Below are 27,208 nucleotides of genomic sequence, written 5' to 3'. Positions count from 1 at the left end.
AAGGAAGACGCCAATTAGAAGACTTGACGAGACGAGATGCTCGACTATGTGGTATGTTTCGAGCTGTCAGTGGAGAGATGACGTGAAATAACATTAGTGGACGAATAAGCTTAGCTCTTAAATGTAGGAGACATCGTAAAGATCATAAGGATGAATTTCAAGAGGAAAAATTGTGGCAAATATTCATTTATAGGACGAGGACTAAGGGATTGGAATATATTAGCAAGGGAAATGTTTGGTAAATTTCCAAGTTCATTGCAAACGTGTAAGAGAAAGTTTGGTAAACAACTGATAGGGTACCTGCCACCTGGGCGAATGTCGTAAATGCAGATCATTGATGATTGATGGTCGGGGATTTTAACTTTAAATTGTTAATTTCACTGACACAGAGATTGGGTGAATGTGTCGTTATTAACATTAGAACTAGCTATACGTTAATTCCATCATGTTCATTAACAAGTGTATAAAGGAAAGTTGAAACAATTTGCTGGATGCATTGTTGAATAAGATCGAAACAAAAAAAGCAGAAAAAGGCAAGAAAAGAAGAAGACGGCTTCCTGTAACCGTAACCCTGTCACTAGGTGGGGTTAAGTCCTTAGCTCGATGCCTTGCAATCTTTACCCCAGGAATTAATTTTGTACTCATTTCTCGTGTGGGTTGAATGAATCATAGGGCATTCTGCCTCCGCGAAATTGGAAATCTCGTTTCTAAATGTTTCAAATTACTAACAGGGAATGATAAATTGATTTTGGATTTAAGACGCTTGAATTAAGTCTCTAGTGGTTAGTTCGTTATGATATCGTGCTCAAATTATCTCCTCAGAGGCTCTCAATTTGCGAGTGCAGAACTGCAAGCTGTGTCCGACATTACTTCCAATTTCATTTTCCATGATGCACACTTTATAATTTTTTCTATCCTATTTCCATTAATCAGCTCTCTTCTGTCCCCCTACGGTCTCTAAATTTACGAGGTTAAGCAAATATAATAAAGATTTTACTGCAGCCAATGGCCATTAAAATATGTTTACATGACTAATTACATCAAACAGAATTTGGTTAGTCCCATCTGTCTTTTAGTACACGTCATCACATGATATAAGGCGCAAGTTTTCTCGCACAGAACACATATACATTCCTTTCTCTGGGTGTGAAAAGTTTTGTTAGCACACACGCGATGATGAAAACCGTGTGTTGCTAATCTAGTCACTATGTTCCTGAGTTCATAGTTTGCCTTCATCCAATCCGTACTGGTCATAGCCTCTGTGGTGTAAAATGTTTCCCATACATCTCCCTTCTTGGTTTGCAGCTCTGTTTGTAACTGGTTGAATGCATCTGTAGACGGCAATATTAGTTTGTGACGTAGTTCTTCTGTATATAAGAGTTCTCTTGTCAGCTCGTAACATAGTCTTGAAGGAGTGAATTTGCACAAACATAATACCTTTTTCATGTAGATTGCTTTTACACTTTCAATGTCTCGAATATTTCCTTTAGTGAGATGTTCCCATTTCAATTCTAGTCCATACGTGATTATCGGAGATATTTTTGCATGGAACAATTTCATAGCGACTTCAACCGAAAGTTTGCGTAAGATCAAGATGTCATTCATTGCTACTACGGCCGCAGCCACTCTATCCTGGATGTGTCTGGTATAAGTAGTTCCTGACGTCTGTAATGTAATGCGCAAATATTTAAGGTTGTTTACTATTGGCGTAGTTTCTCCTCCATTTTCATACTGAATTTTCTCTTTTAATGCTGTTCTGCCTCCCTTGCGGAAGATCATCTGTACCGTCTTTTGTCGATTAATTCTGAATTTATTGTCCTCTGCCCAAATGTTCAGCTTGTTGAAAGCAGCCTGTAGTTTTTCGTGTGTTTTTGATACGAGTACCATGTCATCTGCAAACATGTATATATGTACCTCGTCACTTTCGACCTGTATAGTGGGTATTAGGTCTGAGACCGCTATGTTGAAGAGTATGGGGCTCATTGGATCACCCTGTAGTACTCCGCACGCTCTCAGCTCCGATTTCATCATAAATCGGTAGATTAGCGTGTCGCTCACTAATACGCCATCTTATCTTGAAAGATGTTAGGATAAATTCATGGACCTTCCTATTTTAACATTAGCAATTCAATTTTTCTAACCTTTATAGTTTTTGTAACAAAGCCTGGTACCGAGCATGTGGCTGTACGGTTTGGTTCACGTATCTGTCAGCTTCCATTTGGGAGATAGTGGCTTCGAACCCCACTGTCGGCAGCCCTGAAGATGGTTTCCCGTGGGTTTCAATTTCACACTAGGAAAATGCTGGGGATGTACCTTAATCAAGGGCACAGCCGCTTCCTTCCCACTCATATCCCTTTTATATCCCATCGTCGCAATTAGACCTATCCGTGTCGGCGCGACGTAAAGTAAATTGAGAAATGAAGTATGGTAGACATATTTTTGGAACACGTGGCTTTTTACCGAGTGCCCCAATTTTGGAACCAAACCAAAGACGTATTCTAGGACAAAATTGTGGAATAGTGTGTTCTGGGCGTGTAATGAAACAGTTCGAAAACAAGGCATGGAAGTAATCAGAATACAGCAAGAGAAACTTTCAGGGTGCATGAGTAAGCATAGAATGTAGCAGACGTATCAAGTTATCCCCAGAATGGACTTGGATTCTTCCTGCCACAATCCTTTTACACTCAATGGCAAGTAGAATGGAAAGAGAAATAATAAGATTTTACTCTTCTACAGTACCGCTCCGTAATTCACTGGTTAATTCAGTGCCATTAGTACAATGGATATCGAGTTCGATTCCCTGCTAAATCTAAATTTTTAAACTTCATTGGTTAATTCGTATCACTCGTGGACTAGGTATCCTTTTGCCCGTCTTCAATAATAGATTTTTGTCCAAGATATGTCCTCATCCTCACAGATGTCATCTCGAAAGACCTGAGCCAGGCCTGTCTGGAGACCATAGGCCATTATTTGTGTATTATTAGCAGTCTAGCTGTTAAGACTTTTGGTATCCAAAATGGCGTTAAAACATAAAACTTTCTAAACGTATATCACATGTTATGTATGACGAGTTTCATGAAATCATTGACGACATAACTACCTCTACAACTCGTCTGACTCATTTATAAGACATACATACATACATACATGCATACATACATACATACATACATACATACATACATACATACATACATACATACATACATACATACATACAACTTCATTATAGACCGTTATGCCTTTCAGCGTTTAGTCTGCAAGTCCCTGTGAATTTACAAAACGTCGACAAAATCCTCGTTTTGTAACTAGTTCTGTGTCCTCGTTTAGTTCTGTACCTCTTATCCTTAAATCGTTAGAAAATGAGTCTAACCATCGTCGTCTAGGTCTACCTCTACTTCTCTTACCCACCATAGCAGAGTCTGTTCTGCTTCTAGGTAATCTATCCTCCTCCATTCGTCTTACATGACTCCAACACGGAAGCCGTTTTATGCGCACAGTTTCATCCTTCGAGTTAATTACCAAATTAGCCTTTATCTCCTCATTCCGATTACCCTCCTGTCATTGTTCCCACCTGTTTGTATCAACAATCATTCTCGCTTTCATGTTTGTTAGCTCAAACTTATGAATAAGATATCGTAAGTCCACCCAGATTTCACTCCATTAAAGCAAAGTTGGTCTGGAAACAGACTTATGTAAAGATAATTTCGTCCGTGAGCTGACCTTCTTATAGAATACTTTTGATCGCAACTGCGAGCTCACTGCATTAGCTTTACTGCACCTTGATTCAATCTCACTTATTAAACTACCATCCTGGGAGAACACACATCCTAAATACTTGAAATTATCTACCGATTCCAGCTTTGTATCACCAATCTGTCATTCAGTTCTCTTGGATTTCTTACCTAATGACATCAAATTTAGTATTCGAAAGGCTAATTTTCATACCTAACTCATTGCACTTATTTTTAAGTACCAGGATATTAGACTGCAGGCTTTCGGCACAATCTGCCATTGAGACCAAGTAGTCAGCATAGGCCAAACTGCTTACTACATTTCCACCTAAATGAATCCCTCCCTGCCACTTTATACTTTTCAGCAGATGATCCATGTAAATTATAAACAACAAAGGTGAAAGATTACAGCTTTGTCTAACCCGTCTAAGTACCTTGAATCAAGAACTCATTCTGCCATCAGTTCTCATTGCAGCTCAATTGTCAACGTAAATGCCTCTGATTGATTTTAATAATATACACTTAATCCCATACTCCCCCAGTATGGTGAACATCTTTTTCCTCGATACCCTGGCATATGCTTTTTCTAGATCTAAGAAAGATAATGGCATCTGTGTATTAATTTCATATAATTTTTAATTACCTGGCGCATACTGAAAATTTAATCCTGACAGCCCCTGTGTGGTCTGAAACCACACTGGTTTTCATCCAACTTCCTCTCAACCACTGATCGCATCCTTCTTTCCAAGATGCCAGTGAACACTTTTCTTGGTATGCTGATCAATGAGATACCTCGATAGTTGTTGAAATCCTTCCTGCTCCATTGCTGGTATATAGGTGAAATTACTGCCTTTGTCCAATCACAAACTACCCTATTAACACTCCATGCTAATTTTATCACTCGATCAAGCCATTTTATCCCTGCCTTCACACTATATTTCGCCATTTTAGGTCTAATTTCGTCTATTTCTGCTGCTGTATGAGATTGGAGTTTATGTAATGATCGAGGTTAATTTTCCAGAGAATAAATCGCTAGATTGTGTCATAGAGCAAAATTCGGGGAAGTACCAACAAAGAGTTTAGTCCTATAAGTCTGCAGGAGATTTGAACATATTCCTTGCTATTCTCAGTTCAATGCTTTTCATGTGTCCAGTGTATTATTCTTTACTATTCTAAGTTCCATGCTTTGTGTGTGACCAGTCTATTCCTTAAGTGCTTTGGTATAAAGATTGCGTCAAAACAAAGAACCTTCTACCCATATGTCATATATTACGACCAATTTTATTTTACTATATCTTTGACGATTTAACTACCTCTACGGTCCGTCCGAGTGTCTCACGAGCCTTGGCGCAAATTTCGGAACTGATCAGTGGAGGCGTGTAGATTTGTATAACAAACGATAAAATAAAGAAACAAACCAACAGGTTAATAATTACTTTTTAATTTTATAGATATAGATTTATTTCTCTAAATGCCCAGATCATATGTTCCGTATGTCACTTCATGCATTAACATTCTAGACAAGTACTATACATTTCAATGGAATGAGTAAGTTGTCTCGGAGTTAAACTTGAAGAAACTACACCTTTCAAGAGAAAGAGTGCCTTGTATCCGAGTTGAAGAAACATACTATCATCAAATTTGAGCAAAACGTCTGAGTATCCTTTCTGTTCTATTGGTGGTCATCCACTCTCTTCAATTATAGTAATGACAATTATCCATTACCTTGTCCCAATCGAATTTTGCTTTGATTGTAAATGCCGGTAATCTGAGTCTCTTTTGAAGTCCCCTCCCCCTCTCAAAACGTGTATATTTCGCCTGGGATCAGTTTCTATATTTCGACGTTATCAGATTTTCCGACTTTAACCACACTTGCCCTTTCACGCATGCTTATCGATCGCAGAGATGTTAACGTCAACGTAGGGAAGATAAATTATTAAAGTACTTAAAATTTCGCTCTGTAGGCTTAATTTAGGCTTTGCGATGGGTGACGTGTGCTGCTCTCAAATCGTGTGTTTAATTCTGAATGGTACGGCTTGGAGAAAAATGTATACACGGTTCTTTCAGCATGTATTTTTGTATATTACCCTCATTGTTGGTTTTGAAAGGGCACGCAGTCGGTAATGGCTAATATCACACTTAGTTTTATATTTATCCATTTATTTTGATTGTACAGAATCACGGACAAGCCGTGGAGTTTCAATTACGACTAAGGGCAATTACAATCTTAGCTACTTATTTCAAAATTCATATTAAAGGGAAGGTGAATTTAGACTTAAGAACACGAATAGGACCAAAATAACTAAAATACTTCTTAATATTAATGTAGTCGAATAATGTACGTTTCTATATTTCTAAAACTAATAATTTCAGATCTACAGCCAGCCTCGCGAAGTTGACGAAAGTAACGTTGGCATAATTCTATCAGTGTGGATACTGGAATATGCCGTTTATCGTAGTTTCACACAGGACCGTACGATGTCACGCTCAAAGATCCAAAGAGCGGAAGCAAAACCTATGGCAGAACGCAAGGAAGGAGGAGAAGAAGACAAGAGTAAACTTCGTGTTCCATCGTCTATTGAGTGTACATTTTTCTCATACGGCGCATAACGAAACGGTGAGGTTTAGTGCTGGAGAAGACGTTGTGAAAAAGGCAGGGATAACGGTGTTTGTCAGGCACGGCTATCTGTCGGCCTCCGTTTCTGATTGAAGCATTCCAATCTTCGAGTTAGCACGGGCTATTGCATTCAGCTGGGCAGACCTGCTGATGATGTTTTGTTTGTGTGTTTTTCTTCCTACTGGGATGCATTGCTTACTGCATTGACCCACAGGGTTTACTATTCCTCATACCACTCCAATCACCTGCACTGTCATTTTGCAGCCATCAATTTACAATTCAGCTTTTCTTGCCAAGGTGGCCTATACTATAAAATAATTTCTGGAAGCTACTTATTCCAAGAATTTGTCATTTTAGTTGATAAAGGAAACTGTGTTTTTTATATATTTATATTTATTTATAGAAATAATGAACTATGGTTATTAAATTACCTCGGACTCCTAAATGGCCTGTTCCTTTTGTCGGAGGATTCGTAAATGAATGACAAATGTGTAACCATACACATGCGAAATGATGTTGCCGCAACTACCAGTATAAGAAATGAGGTGCCTAAAATTTTACATTAACCATTCATGACACTAAAATATCGCTAAATTGCATTCCCGCTGGCTCGTTCCCTAACATACAAATCAATCACATCGTCAATCTATTACAACAGGATAAAATGAATTAACAGCCTCCTGCGAATGCTCAGGGAATCCAGTTTGGGTGCACAATTATCTACAGTACACACGGCTGCTGTATCTCTGTATCTGTATTGTCGATTATGATTCTCGTATTTCGTTTAACTCAACCCACTGCAAAAAGGTTGGCATTGCCTTGAATAGTTCCTGTCGTATGGTAAAAAAATATCGTGTGGTTATTGATAGCCTGGTGCAGCCCTTGTAAAGCAGACCCTCCGACGACAGTGGATGGCATCTGCCATGTATGGGAAACTGCACATTAATGTGGTGAATTTTATGTTTGTGTATGGTGTATGAATTGCAGGAACGTTGTTGAACAGAAAACACTTTTTCCGCGATCCAAGGGATTTTCCGATTGGGCCGGCAGTCGAAGCCAGGGCTCTCTGAACCGAAGGCCACTATGCTGACAATTCCTTCTAGGATCCGGAATGTAGTATGTTAACTAAGTCTCTTATGCTAATTAACGTAGGACAATTATAACTCTGCCTCCAATTTGTCGTCGAGTAGCTGCAAAAATAAGTTTAAACGGGGTCCAGTACGACGACAGCTGAAAGGATCCTGAATGTTTCGATCGCCGACCTAATTTGGGTACTTTGTCCCATATCAACGAAGGAAGAATTACTTGGTGCAAGTGATTTAGGAATAAGCAACATTTACGACAGTAAAGTAAAAAAGTAAACTCGTATCCTCATCCCGAGGTGGTGCAGCTCTTTTCAGGCACACCCCCATTGGAGGTGAGCTGCATGTACCATTTCAACCACATACCAGCCCTCCTGCCATTCTTAAATTTCTGGCAGTACCGGGAATCGAACCCAGGACCCCGAGGACGGCAGCTAATAACACTAACCGTTACGCTACGGAGGCGGACATTTTTTTATTTACGACAGTGATCGTCTGGTATACATGAGAATTCAGAATATGTATCTTCTTCTTCTCTTTCTACCGCTTTTTCCCCACACCTGTGGGGTCGCGGGTGTGAACTGTGTCGTGCATGTGGACTTTGTTCTGTTTTACAACCGGATGCCCTTCCTGACGCCAACGCTATATGGAGGGATGTAATCACTATTGCGTGTCTCTGTGGTGATTGATGGTGTAGGGTGTTGTCTGAATATGAAGAGGGAAGTGTTGGAACAAATACAAACACCCAGTCCCCGTGTCAGGAGAATCAATCAGAGTGGATCGAACCCGGGACCCTCTGAACCGAAGGCCTCAACACGGACAATTCAGAATGTGTATAGGCCCCATGGTTTCGATTTATTACACTAAATGCACTGGGGCTAAGTAGGCAAACCGCTGGACACATGTGGTGTGCAGTTTGCCGATTGTCGCCTATCATTTTGGATTTCACAGGAAGGCAGCTGACAATAATGCAGATAGTTAAGAATATGTGCCTCCGTGGCTCAGGCAGCAGCGCGTCGGCCTCTCACCGCTGGGTTCCGTGGTTCAAATCCCGGTCTCTCCATATGGGATTTGTGCTAGACAAAGAGGAGGCGGGGCAGGTTTTTCTTCGGGTACTTCGGTTTTCCCCGTTGTCTTTCATTCCAGCAACACTCTCCACTATCATTTCATTTCATCTGTCAGTCATTAATCATTGCCCCAGGGGCTTCGGGTGCCGGCACAATTCCTATCCTCGCCGCAAGATAGGGGATTCATTCATTCCATCCATGAGCCCGTCACTGACTAAAAGACAGGTTTTCATTCTCCGTCAAGAATAAGTACTGGAACCAGAATACTCAAACGGGCAGGAGTACCGCTAAAGAAGGCACTACATCTTATACTGTATTAGCTTACCGCGATCAATGAGGAGGAAATTTCGCATATTACGTAGCGAGATGAGAACGTCCAATGCAAACCTGAAGAAATGGGGCTATGCACATTATGAACACTGCAATCGTAGATACATTTAAGACTTCAGTAGATGCTTATTTACGCATATCTCAACTGCCATTCAAGAACCAGTGATTTTCATGTTATTACCATGGACGAAAAAAGACGTTGTAGGGTCTAGTAGGTAGAGCTGCTGGAGTTATTTACGGCATACTGCATGTCTATCGTCTTATTCGTTCTCCAGATATACTTATGGGGTTATCACACCCCTAATTGAGTCTATTCTCCTCCTGAATTCGTTTCCATATATATTTGTCCACGTGTTAATCTCATAGTTTAATAATTATGAATAGAATGCCGAAATAAATGTTCAGACGCAAAACGTTCAATTAAAAAACGCACCCACATTTAATGTATGTTTTTTAAATCTGGAACATATCTTAATGATAAGTTCCAGATTTGACTTCATAAGTATTTAAATAATAATAATAATAATAATAATAATAATAATAATAATAATAATAATTGTACCGGGCGGTACACCTCCACGCCGCTAATTTAAAATGTGCGCCAATTGAAACTCCTCTGCTGGAGGAAGCCTGAACTTTATTGATGGTATTCATTTTCAAGTTTCTCAGAAGATGTCACTACGTGGAAAATTTGGAGTTTTTGAACTATGTCATTTTCGACGTATATTTGTTTAGCTTGAAGTAAGAAGTGTGAACTTTCTCTTCTAGAGGACACTACTGAAGAACTACAATAGTGCACCCTAGTGCGAAGAAAAAGAACTGTTCTTTGGAGAAAATTTTATTTCAAAAGTTTGTTCTTTGTTAAATTTCTTTCTGTTATTGTTTAAGTTGGCTGTATACCCCTCTCTTTCCCCTTGTTTTGTATGTATCCAATCCCGAATTTCTTCAATTAATTTCTGACCAATCCGAGGTATCTTCCCCCAACTTGAATATGTTGCTGTATCCTATCCAATAAAGTGATTGTGGGCGGGTGTTCTCATTCCCCTAACGCCTAGAACCTTCCGCGAGAGTATTTAAACTGCTGATTTTAGGGTCTCTGCGCCACTTCTGTTCCATCTTTCAGTGTGTAAAGTACATAGCAGGGGGCGGGAAGCGCCTCTTTCTTCGGCAGCGGTCAACAACAAGGTAATGGCCGATTAATTACTTCTTTTCTTGCTTGCTCAGCAGTTTAACTCTCGGGGCGGGTCCGAAGCTTTTTCCATTATGTAACCTTCCTTAAAATGTAAAGAAACTGGTACCTATTTCATCTTTTAAACTGCATATCGGGATAGAGAGTGCTTAACCCTCTCGAGCTCCCAATCATATTGTTTTGAGGTGAACTTATTTTTCTCAACCTATTCTTCGTTAATATAATGTAAATTGTTCTTTTCTGAAGTCACCTCTGTAGTATGGGATTAGCCCTTGCATTAACGGCCTAGTGCCAAGTAGGTTTTAAATAAAGTGTATTAGGAGTGCGGAGAGCCTCCTTTCAAGTTGGTATTTTAGAGGCCATATAATTAACCTTTTCTCACTTAATAGGCCTCAGTAGATTGGGTATTTTACCCCTGTGTTTATGTCCGTTGAGGACAGCTTGAAGGTGGAGTTTGGTGTGGCCTGGGAGAGGCTTAAAGTTGAGAGCGAGTGGCTCTTTTTTTTTTGAAAACTGAGTGTTGGATGCCTCGTGGAGGCTTATCGGTGTAATTTGGAGCAAGTGCTCCTGAGCATGAATGGGGTTTTCTGCCCCTCTGTTAATACTCATTTTGAAGTAAGGTTGGGCTGATTGCCCAAGCATTGTGAAGTCAGGGCTCGAAGCCCAAATTCTGTAAATATTGTAATTACCCTTTTGACTTGCTACTCTGTACCTGCCATGTTTGTTATTTCTTTATTTTAAAAAGAAAATATAATCTTGTTAAATTTTACATTAACTTTGATTCTGTAGTTTGAGACCCGTTCACGCCCGCACCTTCTTTCACCTCTACCTACCACTAAAATACGGTAACAAGTGGTAGCAGAGCGTGGTTGAATGGGTCTCAATTTAGCCCCTTTTGACGGCTAAACATTGTTTTGTTCCGAACTCTAACAATTTTCTCAGTTGCTGGAATTTTTTTTGATTTTTTCAAAATTGTTCTGTCATCATGCCCGGCCCTCGCGATGTTCTCCATCTTAACTATTTGCGCAAGGAGGAGTTAATCTATGAATTAACTATTAGAAATGTGCAATCTGGAGGCACGGTTGCAGTAGACACAAATAAGCTTAGAGAGTCCCTTGATTTGCCCATTTCCATCCCCACCTTGGGAGAGAAAGAAATTGACGACTCTCTTTCCACGATCGTCGAGAATATTTCTGGGCTAGCTTCTGTAGTTAGTTTTTTTGATAAAAATGATCCTTCTCCTAATCAAATTAAGCGTGTGCAAGCCAGGCTACATCACTTTTCAAATAGAGTTAACGATCTGTTGTCTCTGAAGTTGAATGACGTTCAGAGGAAGGAAGCTAGTACGCTGCTTGAAAATATTTCTGAATTGTCTAGCAAGGTCACTCAATTGTTAACGGGGGAGGTTCCTCCCAAAAGCGATCTACCCACCACAGTGAATGTAGGTAGTGAGGAAGAGCCTCCTAAGGGAGAAGCAAATAGGAAAACCATCGCTGCGCAAACAACCTCTGCCCCATTGGACGAGTCTGAACGCCGTAACTCATTAAATAATGTACGTTCTGAATTAACTTCCTTGCCATTGAAACCTTTACTTACTATGTCACCCGGGTTTAGTAGCTTGCCTCATCCATTGGCAATGTTGCTCAGAGGTATCTCTAAGTTTTCCGTTAATACCACCAGTGACGTAATTTCATTTTTAAGATTTCTAGTTGAATTTCAGGATCATGCCCTTGTGTTTTCTCTTTCTCCATGTCAAATTTTGCAAATTATTTATCCTTATGCAATTGGTATTCTCTCTGACAAAATAGTAAGAGCCATAGCTGAACAGTCATCTATTGAAGATTTTCATGCACACTTGCTTGCAAATTTCATTCCCGCCCGCGCGAGGTCATCTCTGATTCAGAAGTACTATTACCGTGTACAACGCTTGGATGAAAACTTGGCTGATTTCATACAGGACATTAAGTTTTATACTAGGGTGTTTGCTCTTCACTTCCCTGAGGATCAGATTGTACAAGCCATTGTGGAAGGTATCTCACCATCCTATAGGTCATATTTGTGTTTCGCGTCGTGCTCGCAAACTTTCTCTGAACTTGAAGCATTGGCCGTCTCAGCGGAAGGAGTTAGATACGCCGATTCCTTGCGTGTCGCGAAAGAACCCCCACCTTCCTTTAGTAATAATCGGCCTCCACCTCGCCGACCAGTCACACCCCGTAAATGTTTTGCTTGCGGGTCGCCCGACCATCTGCGCAATAAGTGTCCACTGATCAAGTCGAGTGGGACAAGGAATGGGGCTGGTTCATCACAAGGCTGTTTTAAATGTGGGGCTTTCTCACATATCGCCAAGAATTGCCCAAACTCAAATAGCACCCCTCCTGCTCAACTTCTGGTGCAAATTCCACCAATGCCAATAATAAAATGTGACTAGCGGCTTCGGCTGAGTCGACTAATTCTGCTTCCCAAGGCTCAGCCTCTGACAAAAAGGTCGTGAATTCTGGGAACGATCAGTCTTCAAATTGATCTTTTGAATGCCCTAAAGAATGTCTTATAATTGCGGCGGATACCCCCGCACCTGACCCTTTTCTTAAGATTGAGTTAAATAACGAGCCTATAACGGCTCTATTAGATTCAGGCAGTGTTTGTTCAATTATTTCGGACCAATGGTATTCTAAATTGAAATCGGTTTGTAAATTACCGGACTATGACTCCTCTTCTGTTCAATATGTTTCGGCTAATTCATCCCCATTACAAATTCTAGGTTCTTTGCAGGTCAAAATTCGTATTTTTAAATTTACATGGAAAACCAAACTGTTTGTGGCTAAGCACTTGTCTTGCCCCATCATACTGGGTGCGGACTTTATTTCTCACACTGGTCTTGTGCTCGATCTTCAGAGTAAGTCGTGCACATTCAAGTTTGCGTCCAATTGTAAAATTCCCTTATTGAAATGTAATTCAGTATCATGTTCATCTATTGCGCCTACCCAGGATGAGATGTTGTTAGACCTTAGACATCTACCTGAGGAGCAGGCTGATAGTATTCGTAAATTATGTCAGTCATTTCCAGAGGTGTTCTCGGATACTCTTGGTGTTACTGACCTTATAGAATACAAAATTGAGGTCACGGATTCGATTCCGGTCCGTTTTCCACCATATAGGCTATCTCCACCTAAAATGAAGGCATTGAAAGAAATCATCGATCAAATGTTGAAGGATGGTATTATTAGGCCCTCTAAGTCGGCGTATTCGTCACCTATCTTTCTAGTCCCGAAACCCCAAGGAGGCTTCAGGCCTGTCATTGATTATAGGGCTCTCAATCGGAAGGTGGTGTTACAATCTGTGCCCCTTCCCGACCTTCATTCTTGATTTTCATGGTTCCGTAAGGCCAAGTTCTTTACTATCTTGGACTTCAATCAGGCCTATAATCAAATTCCCCTTGCCGAAGAGTCTAAACACCTTACAGCGTTTGCCACGGACTGGAACTTATACGAATACAATCGCGTGCCTTTCGGGCTCCCCACGGGACTAGCTGTACTCACTATTCTGCTAGATAGGGTCTTCTCCGACATCAAATTTGAGTACTTGTACCACTACTTGGATGATGTCGTCGTATTCTCGGAGACCTTTGAAGAACATCTAGATCATCTGCGAGAAGTTCTTAATCGCCTTCGTAAGGCTGGGTTAACTGTCAAGTTGTCCAAGGTGGCCTTTGCTAAGCCCTCTATGTCATTCCTAGGGCATATTGTGTCACCTGATGGTGTAGGAGTCGATCATTCTAGAACACAGGCCATCCGTGATTTTAAACCTCCCAAGGACATCAAAGGTATCGCCAGGTTCATAGGTATGGTGAATTTCTTCAGGAAGTTTATTCCTAACTTCGCTAATAGAGCGGCGCCCTTGAACCTTCTTCGTAGGAAAGGCATCAAATTCGAGTGGGGACCTTCTCAACAAGCCGCTTTTGAAGATCTTAAATTAGCTCTCTGTAATGCCCCTGTACTTGCTATGCCTGATTTCTCTAAGAAATTCATCGTCCAAACCGACGCGTCGTCGTCAGCAGTAGCGGCAGTCCTTCTTCAAGAGACTGAACTAGGGAGGCGACCGATCGCCTATGCATCTAGGACTCTATCGGCTCAAGAAGCCAAGTATTCCATCTATGAGCTCGAAGGTTTGGCAGTCTTATTCGCCTTAGAAAAGTTCCGTCTCTATCTGGAACACGTCAAATTCGACCTGGAGACAGATAATCAAGCCTTAAGCTGGGTCTTAGGTAGGCCGCGTCGTACTGGTCGTATAGCCCGTTGGGCCATCCGTATTTCTGCCTTCCAATTCGATGTCCGGCATATCAGAGGTACTGAAAATGTTGTTGCTGATGGACTCAGCCGTATGTTTTCCAACGACGTCGAGACCCATGAACCGGTCGACAGTTCATCACCTCCCGAGTCCATACTATTTGATGTTAATGCCATTTTAACAGATGCTCCCATGCTCTTTAGGGATATCGAGAAATACCAACGTGAAGATCCGACGCTGGCTCCGATAATGGAAACCCTTTCTTCTGGGGAACATGTTGTCCCTTATGTTCTGAGGAATGGTGTTTTATGTTGCCCTTCGAGGCATGATAAGATGATGAAAGTTGTCGTTCCAGCTGTTCTTGTACCTATGATCTTCAAGTACTATCATGAGACCCCATTAGGAGGGCATCTTGGAATCTTTAAAACTCGTGAGAAGATTCGTGAAAGGTTCATTTGGAAAGGTATGGACGGTGAAATCCGTGAACTCGTAAAAGCTTGTAAATCTTGTTTGCTTAGTAAACCCACCATGTCCACCAAGGTAGGCCTTCTGTCTTCGCATCAAGCGTCGCGCCCCATGGAACGCCTGTATATCGATTATGTAGGACCCTTCCCCCAGTCGAAGGGACATGCCAACAAATTCATCTTTGTATGTGTAGATGGTTTTACAAGATTTTCCTGGTTATTTCCGACTAAGCTGGCTACCGCTCAGTCCACCATTAATTGCTTAAATTCTATTTTTGCTTCTTTTGGTCCGTGCCAATATATTGTATCTGACAATGCTAAGGCTTTTACATCTAATTTATTTCGTAAATTCTGCTTTGACTTGTCCATCTCTCATGTAACTACTTCTGCTTATTACCCTCAACCATCTCTGGCTGAACGGGTTAATCGTAATCTCAGGTCCGCGCTTATTGCCTATCATCATGAAGATCATTCCAGGTGGGATACGTCCCTGCATTGGTTAGCTTTTGCTTTGAATTCGGCGGTTCATGAATCACATAAGTTTACTCCAGCCTCTTTGATGTTCAAGTTTGTTCCCAACACGCCGCTCTCTAACCTCTGGTCTCTGAGTGACATTCTACCCGAGACAATAGATCCGGACAACATCAAAGATCTTTGGAAGAAGGCTAAAGCCAATCTTAAAGTCTCTCATGAAAAGGTTAGGGAAAGGTATGATCGTGGACGGAGACCCACCCCTTTGAAGGTAGGTGACCAAGTTATGGTCAAGAATTTTGTTCCCGCGGGCAAGCTTGCCCCCAGATTTCATGGGCCTTGTATCAATCTGGATTTTCTTACGCCGGTTACGTTGTTATTAAGTAATCCAGCCACCGAGAGGATATTTAGGGTTCACCTGTCACAGGTGAAACCAGTGTAAATTTTGTGTCAACTTGCTTCATATAATTTGAATGGAATATGAAGGTTATATTTTTTGAGTTTCACTTTTAAGGCTTTCTGCCCCTTCTATAAAATTTAGTTTCATATGTAAGTATTTTTGTAAACCCTCCCCGCACCGTTAAACTGCCATTCTGTCCTTACCACGGCCATTACCACGCTCCCGTCTCCTGCTATACACACTGTGGCTTGCTTCTATTAAATGCCATGGATATCTGCACGCCGCTGGCCCCTCAACCTCTCCACCAAGCCTGTGCCCTCAAAAAAGATGATGGTCCAACAATATTCTGCCGCCTAGTTTTAATGTTTCAGTGCCCCCGCAGCCGCGCGGCGCCGTACAGCGACTGGGCTTGAGGATGGGCCCCCTCGACCCCAGCGAGGACGACATGTGCACGGCGAGCCGGAGCTCTCCTCCCGGCCAAGGCTGATGTGCGGCGCACGACCTGCTACTTGCCCGCAGCCTGTATATGTTCACCGCGGGCGCGGCGTGTTTCAACACCACTGCTCCCCTCATAGTGCGGGCGAGCGGTATCTCAGGGTACTTGAGGGGTCCGAGCGGCCTCCTCTGGACGCAAGCTGCAACGGCCGGTCTGGCCATCCAAATTAATCAACATTAACTACATGAACGATTACTATCAGCAAAAACTGCACTTGGGAATTCAACAGCAATATTTGGTGGACATTGCGAAAATTTTCTTCACTTTCAAGTATTAAAAGTGTATCTTCTGAATTCAACTTCTACAACCCTAAAGACTTTACTTCACCTGCAACAACAAAATTTTGAAACTGAATCAAACCACATTAAGAAAATCTTATAAATTTTTTTTGGGCAATTAATCTCCATATCTACATCAAAACTTGGACCTTGTTTGCAAACAAACTTCATGTGTCACCCCTGGAGGAGCTTTTGGGGGGGGAGGTCTGTACCGGGCGGTACACCTCCACGCCGCTAATTTAAAATGTGCGCCAATTAAAACTCCTCTGCTGGAGGAAGCCTGAACTTTATTGATGGTATTAATTTTCAAGTTTCTCAGAAGATGTCACTACGTGGAAAATTTGGAGTTTTTGAACTATGTCATTTTCGACGTATTTTTGTTTAGCTTGAAGTAAGAAGTGTGAACTTTCTCTTCTAGAGGACACTACTGAAGAACTACAATAGTGCACCCTAGTGCGAAGAAAAAGAACTGTTCTTTGGAGAAAATTTTATTTCAAAAGTTTGTTCTTTGTTAAATTTCTTTCTGTTATTGTTTAAGTTGGCTGTATACCCCTCTCTTTCCCCTTGTTTTGTATGTATCCAATCCCGAATTTCTTCAATTAATTTCTGACCAATCCGAGGTATCTTCCCCCAACTTGAATATGTTGCTGTATCCTATCCAATAAAGTGATTGTGGGCGGGTGTTCTCATTCCCCTAACGCCTAGAACCTTCCGCGAGAGTATTTAAACTGCTGATTTTAGGGTCTCTGCGCCACTTCTGTTCCATCTTTCAGTGTGTAAAGTACATAGCAGGGGGCGGGAAGCGCCTCTTTCTTCGGCAGCGGTCAACAACAAGGTAATGGCCGATTAATTACTTCTTTTCTTGCTTGCTCAGCAGTTTAACTCTCGGGGCGGGTCCGAAGCTTTTTCCATTATGTAACCTTCCTTAAAATGTAAAGAAACTGGTACCTATTTCATCTTTTAAACTGCATATCGGGATAGAGAGTGCTTAACCCTCTCGAGCTCCCAATCATATTGTTTTGAGGTGAACTTATTTTTCTCAACCTATTCTTCGTTAATATAATGTAAATTGTTCTTTTCTGAAGTCACCTCTGTAGTATGGGATTAGCCCTTGCATTAACGGCCTAGTGCCAAGTAGGTTTTAAATAAAGTGTATTAGGAGTGCGGAGAGCCTCCTTTCAAGTTGGTATTTTAGAGGCCATATAATTAATCTTTTCTCACTTAATAGGCCTCAGTAGATTGGGTATTTTACCCCTGTGTTTATGTCCGTTGAGGACAGCTTGAAGGTGGAGTTTGGTGTGGCCTGGGAGAGGCTTAAAGTTGAGAGCGAGTGGCTTTTTTTTTTTTTGAAAACTGAGTGTTGGATGCCTCGTGGAGGCTTTTCGGTGTAATTTGGAGCAAGTGCTCCTGAGCATGAATGGGGTTTTCTGCCCCTCTGTTAATACTCATTTTGAAGTAAGGTTGGGCTGATTGCCCAAGCATTGTGAAGACAGGGCTCGAAGCCCAAATTCTGTAAATATTGTAATTACCCTTCTGACTTGCTACTCTGTACCTGCCATGTTTGTTATTTCTTTATTTTAAAAAGAAAATATAACCTTGTTAAATTTTACATTAACTTTGATTCTGTAGTTTGAGACCCGTTCACGCCCGCACCTTCTTTCACCTCTACCTACCACTAAAACGCGGTAATAATAATAATAATAATAATAATAATAATAATAATAATAATAATAATAATAATAATAATAATAATAATAATAATAATAATAATAATAATTAAAAATCCGGCTCCATAGCTAAATGGTTAGCGTGCTAGCCTTTGGTCCAGCGGGTCCCGTGTTCCATTCCCGGCTGTTTCGGGGATTTTAATCGCGTCTGATTAATTCTTCTGGCCCGGGGACTGGATGTTGTGCTTGTCCCAATACTTTCCTCTTCATATTCAGACAACATACCACACTACCAACCACCACTTAAACACGCAATAGTAATTACACCCCGCCATACAGTGTTGGCGTCAGGAAGGGCATCCAGCCGTAAAACAGGGCCGAATGCACAGGTGCGGCACAGTTCGCATACGCGACCCCACAGGTGTGGAAAAAGCTGTGGAATAATAATAATAACCATAATAATAATGGCTTTATGTTCCACTAACTTCTTTTACGGTTTTGGAGACGCTGAGATGCCGGAATTTAGTCCCGTAGGAGTTATTTTTCGTGCCAGTACATCTACCGACACGAGGCTGATGTATTTGAGCACTTGAAATACCACCGGACTGAGCCAGGACCCAACTGCCAAATTCGGCTCAGAAGTTCAGCGATCTACCGTCTGAGATACTCAGCCCAAGGATGTAAATTGATAAAATTCATTAGATCAACTCCAGAGAAGAAATTGTTTATATGTCGTAATCTGAAAGGCTTTAAGCCTTAAATATCTGACCGTAGTCATTGTCATCAAGAGGACTCTAAAAACAGCATTCTGCCATGTCCTCTGAACTACAGTAGTATTACCTTTACACAAAACAAGGGACAGTAGTTAATACCGTGACGAGTTCGTGTGTGCCGTGTGTGTGTGTGTGTGTGTGTGTGTGTGTGTGTGTGTGTGTGTGTGTGTGTGTGTGTGTGTGTGTGTGTGTGTGTGTGTGTGTAGCCAGCTCCATCATACCCCTGGTCCATGCGGACTGTTCGAATGGAGTTGTTTAAGCCGCCACCACCGCGAATGATAATGCTCCGTTCCCTTTGTACGCGGGTCGCTATTTTATCTGGCTGTCTGAGTGTTTGGTATGCAAGTGATTACTGTGTCACGTGACGGCGAAGCAGAGAGCAGATTCCGGGGATTCCCAAGGCAATGAAACAGCAGTGGACGTGCCGGCTGCTGTGTTAGATAACGCACAGATTGTCTGTGTACTGCCGACTGTCGTTAGATTAGCTAGACCACTTGTATGAACAGTTTGTTATTGAGAATCATTTCTAGTCCTTCCAATCATCATCATCATCATTATTAATATTATTATTATTATATTTATTATTATTATTATTATTATTATTATTATTATTATTATTATTATTATTATTATTATTATTATTATTATTATTATTATTATTATTATTATTATTAAGCCTATTTCATACGAAGCAAAAAGCTTAAATAAGTTTGTTTGGCTTCCTTTGTGCCCATACTTTTTCATTATTTTGCTATGGATTTCAATTCTCTCCTTGGCCCAAGTTGTTCCAGACGTATTAAAATAAAATGAATGCTGTTGGTTTAACGCCCAACTGACTACTATTGACTGTTTCTCGGAGACACTCAGGTGTGGGAATTTTCGTATCACAGGAGTTCTTTTACCCACCAGTTAAATCTACCAACAAGAGGCTGACGTATTTGAGCTTCTTCAAATACTACCGAACTGAGCCAGGATCGAACCTGCCATGTTACGTGTTCCCGACATTTTATTTGGTTTGTTCTCTTGGTCAACTCGCCATTGTGAATTTTTGTACTTTGAGGTGTGATTCTTGCTGATTTCATGGAATTGAGATATTATTTTCTTGCATGCATCTGTGAGGTATCATTCATTTGAAGAGTCCGTAAAATTTTGGTTTGAGTTTTCTAAACTCACTCTAAATGACTGTGCATTGTTTGATTTCCTCCTTGTTTCTGAATTATATTATTATTATTATTATTATTAGTATTATTATTATTATTATTATTATTATTATTATTATTATTATTATTATTATTATTATTATTATTATTATTATTATTATTATAGCTTGTGTCATCAGTCTATAGGCTAGGTTGATACACATTTCGATGACATCCCATCTTCAACTAACCACTTCATCTCCAGGCTACTATAGTATTTCTCATCCATGCTAATCCGTTTGCCTTATTCTTTTCTTAACATTCCGCTACCAATTCTCCTACCACTATTTAACCGAACAACCCTTTGGTGTCTAAAGATCTGTCTTATGTATCTATCTCTTTTCCTAGCGAAATTTCTATTAATTTTTGGACCAATCTGGCCATCTTACCTTCAAAATTCACCTGCAACATCACATTTGTGTACCAGTTATTAGTATGTTTTTGTTTCGGTACAGTGCTATGCTCAACACAAATGTCTTCAGAATCATTTTCTAATTTACCTATCCACCATTGTAAATCACGAGCCTCCGTAGCTCAGGCGCAGCGAGCCGGGCTCTCACCGCTGGGTTCCGTGGTTAAAATCCCGGTCACTCCCTGTGAGATTTGTGCTGGACAAAGCGGAGGCGGAACACGTTATTCTCCGGATACTCCGTTTTTTCTGTCATATTTCATTCCAGCAACACTCTCCAATATAATATCATTTCATCTGTCATTCATTAATCACTGCCCCAGATGAGTGCAATAGGCTTCGGCAGCCGGTAAAATTCATATCCTCGCCGCTAGATGGGGGCTCTATTCATTCCATTTCTGACCCGGTCGAATGACTGGAAACAGGCTGTTGATTTTCATTTTGTAAAGCAAGCTAATTCATCTCCGAGCAGGACGTGAAAGCGCTTAGAGGTGTGGAAAGTAAGGGCTTCCACTAAGTTATCCGTAACCTCCGCACTTGATGGGCTAGAGGGGTTTGCTCTATACCGAGTCGTATTTGCCCCCAGAAATTAACATGGTACTCATTCATGGTGTAGGCTGAGTGAACTTCAGGATCATATGAACCTCTGGCGGTGGAAATCTCGTTTCTTAATTTTTTCTATCTCCTGACGGGGAATCGACCTCACGTCCTTCCGGGTGATCTGGGATAGGCAGCCCGTGCATCCATCTTTGAGGTAAGAACATTTCTGTGCTAAAAATACCTTCCTCGGTTTGATTAGTCTATATTTAAAGTTGTCGTTACTTCTACATTCATTCGTCGTTTTCTTAACCAAACAGCTTTATTTAGCTACTTTATTCAAGAGGAATGTGAAAAAATATGTCAACAAATAACATAAATGGAATTTTCTTGAAAATTTTCTTGAAATGAATATGAAAGGTATTCCAGAACCTAGGTTTTTAAGCGCAGCGAAGCAAAATTTAAACAATAAATATTCCGTAATACTATAGTTTTTATTGGTATGTGAACAATTTCCCTGCTTTATTGTGGACTATAATCAGTACCTTGTTCATTTCGTGTGATTCATAATAATAAGCTCAGATGGTAGCATTTTCTCCATGCTGTTACTGCAAGTACCATCACTGTATACATGAAGCCTGCCTGCTGCTCTGTTTCCCTTGGTAGCTAGCAGGCACGAGCGGAGAAGACCCGGTTTACGTTGTTTCCAACCACCCTGTATATTCCTACAGACAATATATTTCACTACGATTTACATAGACTGCAAATATAGGGACTGGATTTCCTAGACTCCGAAAACAACTTCAAATATTTTAAATATTTACATCGATGTGGGCACAAAAGTCAGTGAAAACTGTTATAAATGATTTTATAGGAATTAATTTCCATGAGTCTGTGGATGATTACTTATCAATCCCATCTATTGTCATTTTTACACACAGTGGAAGAGAAATGATCTTTCACATTTGGAGCGTATATTAAAGAAGGTGTTCCTTGTCCAAATTTAATTATTTCAAGGAAAGTACTACAACTGTTTCTCTGTACATTTTACATCACTTCGCCTTTCCACCACAAAGTCACACTATTTCCCAGTATGAAGTATTGTACAATGTTATCAGTCTATATTAGAATAATTAAAATCATTTTCCAAATCTATAAAATATCATAATTCACGAATTTCAGAAGAAAAATTCGTTTTTTTTTTTTTTTTTTTTTGAAATCTGAAAATACACTTTTATAGAATTGGTCAGATGACGGTTACACCGCGCACAAATGGAAACATCCCATAGTTTTCCTGGCATTAATATGGGAATTTAAGGTACGTTCTTTTCCCTCCATACCGTTATTCCCTGCTGGAAACTGAACTATGTAGCTGTAACGAACTCCCATGGCTTATCCCGTGACAGAATCAATGTTTCTAACATTCTCAGATAATCTAATGAACATGACTCAACATATTTCACTTGGTATTAATTTTGATGCTAAGTTCACAACTATACAACACTCCACATTCTGTCCCCTGGGAAATGAACGAACGCTGAGAGAAGTGATGGAAAAACATTACACTTTCAAGTTAAACCTTACTCCGCCACGCAAAACAAGCATTATATTGCATGTAATATATCTTGTGAGGGTCCGTCCGCAAGTATACTCCAATTATGCTCAATCAAGGGGAGCGGTAATACATCATGGCGGATAGTAGAGACTCATGTAAATTTCATTCAATGCAGAGTTTATGGCCGCACTTGAATTCTGAGTACGTTTCCTCAGGATCGTGTGGTTTACTGCTGTAACTTGGAAGTACTTCATAATGGTGATTTGAGCACCAAGCGGTCACATCATGCATGCATGATATCAGTGAATAATGGTTATAGAAACAGCATACATGGATGTAAATTGTCTAGGTACCAGCAGACATCAATGTTTGATGTCAGTCGTTGGATGGGCACTAAACTTTCCGTAGAGAACGACTGCTATTACACATGACTTAAAATACAAGTGCGATTAAATTTACAAAATAACGGGTCCTTTCCTTGACAAGACGCATCTTGAGATACCCATGACTTGTTTACTTACTTTTCGAGAATGGGTAGGGAGGGTCTGAGAATGGAAGGGAAGCGAACGTGCTCTTAATTGAGGTACAACCCCAGCAATTCCCTGGGGTGTAAAATGACGGATAAACTGGATTCAGGCCTGTCGACGCTGGGGAATTTGAATCCACCAATTTTCGGATGCAAACTTACAGCTACATGGCACGTACCATACAGCAAAGTTGCTCGGATATTCGAGGGATATTCAGTGAGAAGAAGAGTAGGGACATCTCCAAACTTACTTACCTACTTACATAATAATAATAATAATAATAATAATAATAATAATAATAATAATAATAATAATAATAATAATAATAATAATAATAATAATAATAATAATTGGAAGAAGAAAAACATTTATTTATTTATTTATTTATTTATTTATTTATTTATTTATTTATTTATTTATTTATTTATTTATTTATTTATTTATTTATTTATTTATTTATTTATTTATTTATTTATTTATTTATATAATGCCTTCATTTGTGGCGAAGTTAAGGCTCACGTCCTTCTCTTACACTTACTTACTGACTTACTTACTTACTTTCTACTTCCCATGTCCAGGTTGTCACTTTCTTTTCAACATTTACCAGTCGCAATGGCTTTGTAGTTTTCTTCAAAGAGATCTCCCATAGTGCAGTTCCCCTTTTGGGTGTGGGCGATAGAATAACATCCGTTGTATCCCGTGCCTGTCGTAAGAGGCACCCAAAGGAACCACCAGGACCCATGAAACTTCAGAGTGTGGTTTGGCGACCATTTGGCCCTTAGCTGAGTCCTGGTATTGTTTCCACTTACTTGTGCCAGGCTCCTTCCCTTCATCTATCCTATCTGACCTTCCTTGGTCAACTCTTGTTCTTTTCCGACCATGACGGTATTAGAGCATTCGAAGCCTCGGGACTTTCATTTACACGCTCTTTGTGGCCCTTGCCTTCCTTTGACCGATAACTTCATTTTTCGAAGTGTCGGTCCTCTTGTACTATCGCCCACACCCAAAAGGGGAACTGCACTGTTGGAGATCTCTTTGAAGAAAACTACAAAGCCATTGCGACTGGTAATTGTACTTCCTCTTGAAACGATAATCACCACCAAAAATAGTGCAGTGTTCATCTTGTCTACTGCAGATAAGGTGATTTGCAGAATTCTGCTGGATATCATCACAATCATACAGTGCGTTGGATTCCACAGGCATGAATATGGTAAGGTAAGGGTTGTTCTGCCCGAAGGCAGGTCCGAACCTCCGCAGAGGTGTTCCTGAGCCGGACTTTACGTGCGGTAGGGTGGCCAGTTCCTTACCGCTCCTCCATTCCCTTACCAACAGCGCGTGGCAACCCATCCAAATCCTGACCACGCCCAATGTTGCTTAACTTCGGAGATCTCACGGGATCCGGTGTTTCAACACGGCTACTGCCGTTGGCGCATGAATATGAATGGCAGACTAAAGTAAAAAGCATGTTCACGGATGATACGGTGTCATGAGGTGCCGCATCAAACCTGTCTTCAAAGAGTTTCCAAAATGCAGGACCTGAACACAACAACTTGAACGACGTAGTGGGCTATGAATTTTCCCCTCTTAAAAATGTCATTGTGCTCAACTGGCTCCGAATCCACGCTCTTCGGTACAAGAGGCCATTCTACGAATCACTTTTACCTCTCTTCTTCTTCTTCTTCTTCTACTAATTTTTACACTCTTGTAGTCGCGGGTGCGAACTGTGTTGCACATGCCGATTTGTCCCTGTTTTGTGACCGGATGTCCTTCCCGACGGCAACCCTATGTGCAGGGATGTGATCACTATTACCTGTTTCTTGTGGTGGTTGGTAGTGTAATGTGGTGTGTGAATATGAGGAGGAAAGCGTTGGGACAAACACAAATACCAAGTCCCCGAGCCAGAAGAATTAATCAGACGTGAGTAAAATCCGCGATCCGGCCGGGAATCGAACCGGGGTCCCTCTGAACCGAAGTCCTCAACGTTGACCATTTAGCCAAGGAGTCGGACGAATCACTTCTTCTTTTACCTGTAAAATATTGCAATATTTTATCTAAAGGAGAGTGGCGCAATAGCCCATTAGAGCCTTGGTCTACCAAGATGACTGTTGCCTTTCCATGCAGCCAACATGTACTGGTGTACCAAGTGATCAGCCGGTCACGAAAGTCAAGTAAACCGGCTCAATATCTCGCCACGCTGAGCACGTGCCACCCCAAAATCTGAAGACCATCTGGCTGGGCAGCAGCCATATTCGCAGGCCAAGGTCATTAATGAAATGTAGTACCAAGAGATTGTGAGTTTTTATGTGACCAGCGTGACGGAATTCTTAGTTGTACTTCGCTTTCTTGACCGGGTCCGTGGCCTACCATATCAGATACATCCTCAGTTGACTTCAGGAGGCAGATCAAATTACGTTCTAGGCTTCAGTACAGAAGAGTAGCCGCGTCAGTCGCTTACGAGTACTGTCCCCTAGTTGCGTGAACCGCTGTCGGGCGTCAAGCCTTTTCCAATCAGCACTGTACGTTGCCCAATCTGCTTATAAACGCAAAACCTTTTCTGAACCCTTCTGTCATATCACGGAATTCAGTGCGCCTGTCCCGCCTACAGCACATTGCTCTTGCATATAGTAGTCAATGCTATGAGCACGGCGACTTACAGTGGCTCTGGAGGCAAGAACAGTTTGAAGGATTTAGCCGAAAATTATAATACGCTTATGTTGGATTCAGAAAATAGTGATGGTGATAGTGACAGTCATTTTAGTAATCCGTGTGGTAGCAATAATGCAGAAGATGGTGGAGATGAGGGTGACATTATATACATTCAAACAGAGTGGGCGGAGTTTGGAATAGCGCGAAGAATTGTTATTTCCTGCCGATGCGAGTTTGCATATACAGTTTCAGAATAACTCTCAACTTACAGATATTTTTGAGCATCTAGATGTAGCGCTACACGAAGGCCAATTCAGAACGAAAAGAAGATTAAATGTTTTTCAAGCACTGAGCAAGTTGGTCGTGCGGTTATGGTCGCGCAGTTGTGAGTTGGCATTCGGGAGATACTAGATTTGAACCCCACTGTCGTCAGCCCTAAAGATGATTTTCTGTGGTTTCCCACATTCACACCAGGAAAATGCTGGTGCTGTACTGTAATTAACGCCATGCTTGCTTTCCGCCCATTCCTCTCCCATCGTCGCCATGTCCTTGTGAAAGCAATACTTGAGGAGGAAAATATTATCAAAATAAATTACTCAACTCGTGAAATATAAATATTCGATTAAGGGATTGATATCCTCGGACTGTGTCCGTGCGACGCAAGGTAAATTAAAAGTAAAAAGAGAATTTTCGAGCATTTCTTTTGTGATGAACTAGCAGAACTGATAGCGTGAGGAAGAGAGAGAGAGAGAGTGTGTGTGTATGTGTACGTGTCTTTGACACTTTGTAAGTTCCATGTTAACTTTGTCCTTGTGAAAACAATACTTGAGGAGGGAAACATTACCTAAATAAATTACTAAACGCGTGAAAATTAAATACTCGCTTAAAGGATTAATATCCCTGGATTGGCCGGAAATGGACACCATGGGGCTGCCAATAGTATCTATAATGGTGCAAAATACTCTTGTTTTAAGGAATTTTATTTTCTTTCACTTGGCTGAAGATTACGCGTAATCTGAAATTCCCTCAATACCCCGTCAGAACCTTGGCCACGCACTCATTGACTGTTGGTCATTTGAACTTAATAGCCAATTCAGTGAGGCAGCGACTAGCGATATCCAACGTTAAAGTCAATTTAACACTTGATGAAACTTAAAGTGATCGTGTTACAACTCTGTGAACAAAATAATTGAACTGAATGATCTTGAATAGGCTTTTACGGTTGCGAACACTTATTAGTTTGATTAATGAACATCATTTTGTTACAATCTGATATTATTTGATGAAAGATATCCTGACCAATAATTGCTATTAATGGCTATGAATGATACCTCATCTCTATTTCCACAGGCGGAATCTTTGTAACTATTTTTCTACTCACGTCAGCTTTTCCTGTAACATATATTTCATTTCAAAAATTAAGTTCTTAGAAAGAAACCATAATTTAATTTCATGGATAGCCAATGTTAAAAATATTTAATGT

At 40.8% G+C, this 27,208-nt stretch overlaps 1 protein-coding gene across 1 annotated transcript in view; it reads left to right on the top strand.

Moving 5' to 3' along the window:
- The window catches only part of LOC136877107 (lachesin), a 1,203,705-nt gene that overhangs the window by 585,787 nt on the left and 590,710 nt on the right, over positions 1–27,208 (top strand). The window lies entirely within an intron of this gene.

Source organism: Anabrus simplex, chromosome 7 (assembly GCF_040414725.1).
Source record: "Anabrus simplex isolate iqAnaSimp1 chromosome 7, ASM4041472v1, whole genome shotgun sequence".
Classification (NCBI taxonomy): Eukaryota; Metazoa; Arthropoda; class Insecta; order Orthoptera; family Tettigoniidae; genus Anabrus; species Anabrus simplex.
This window is presented reverse-complemented; position numbering and strand designations above follow the sequence as displayed.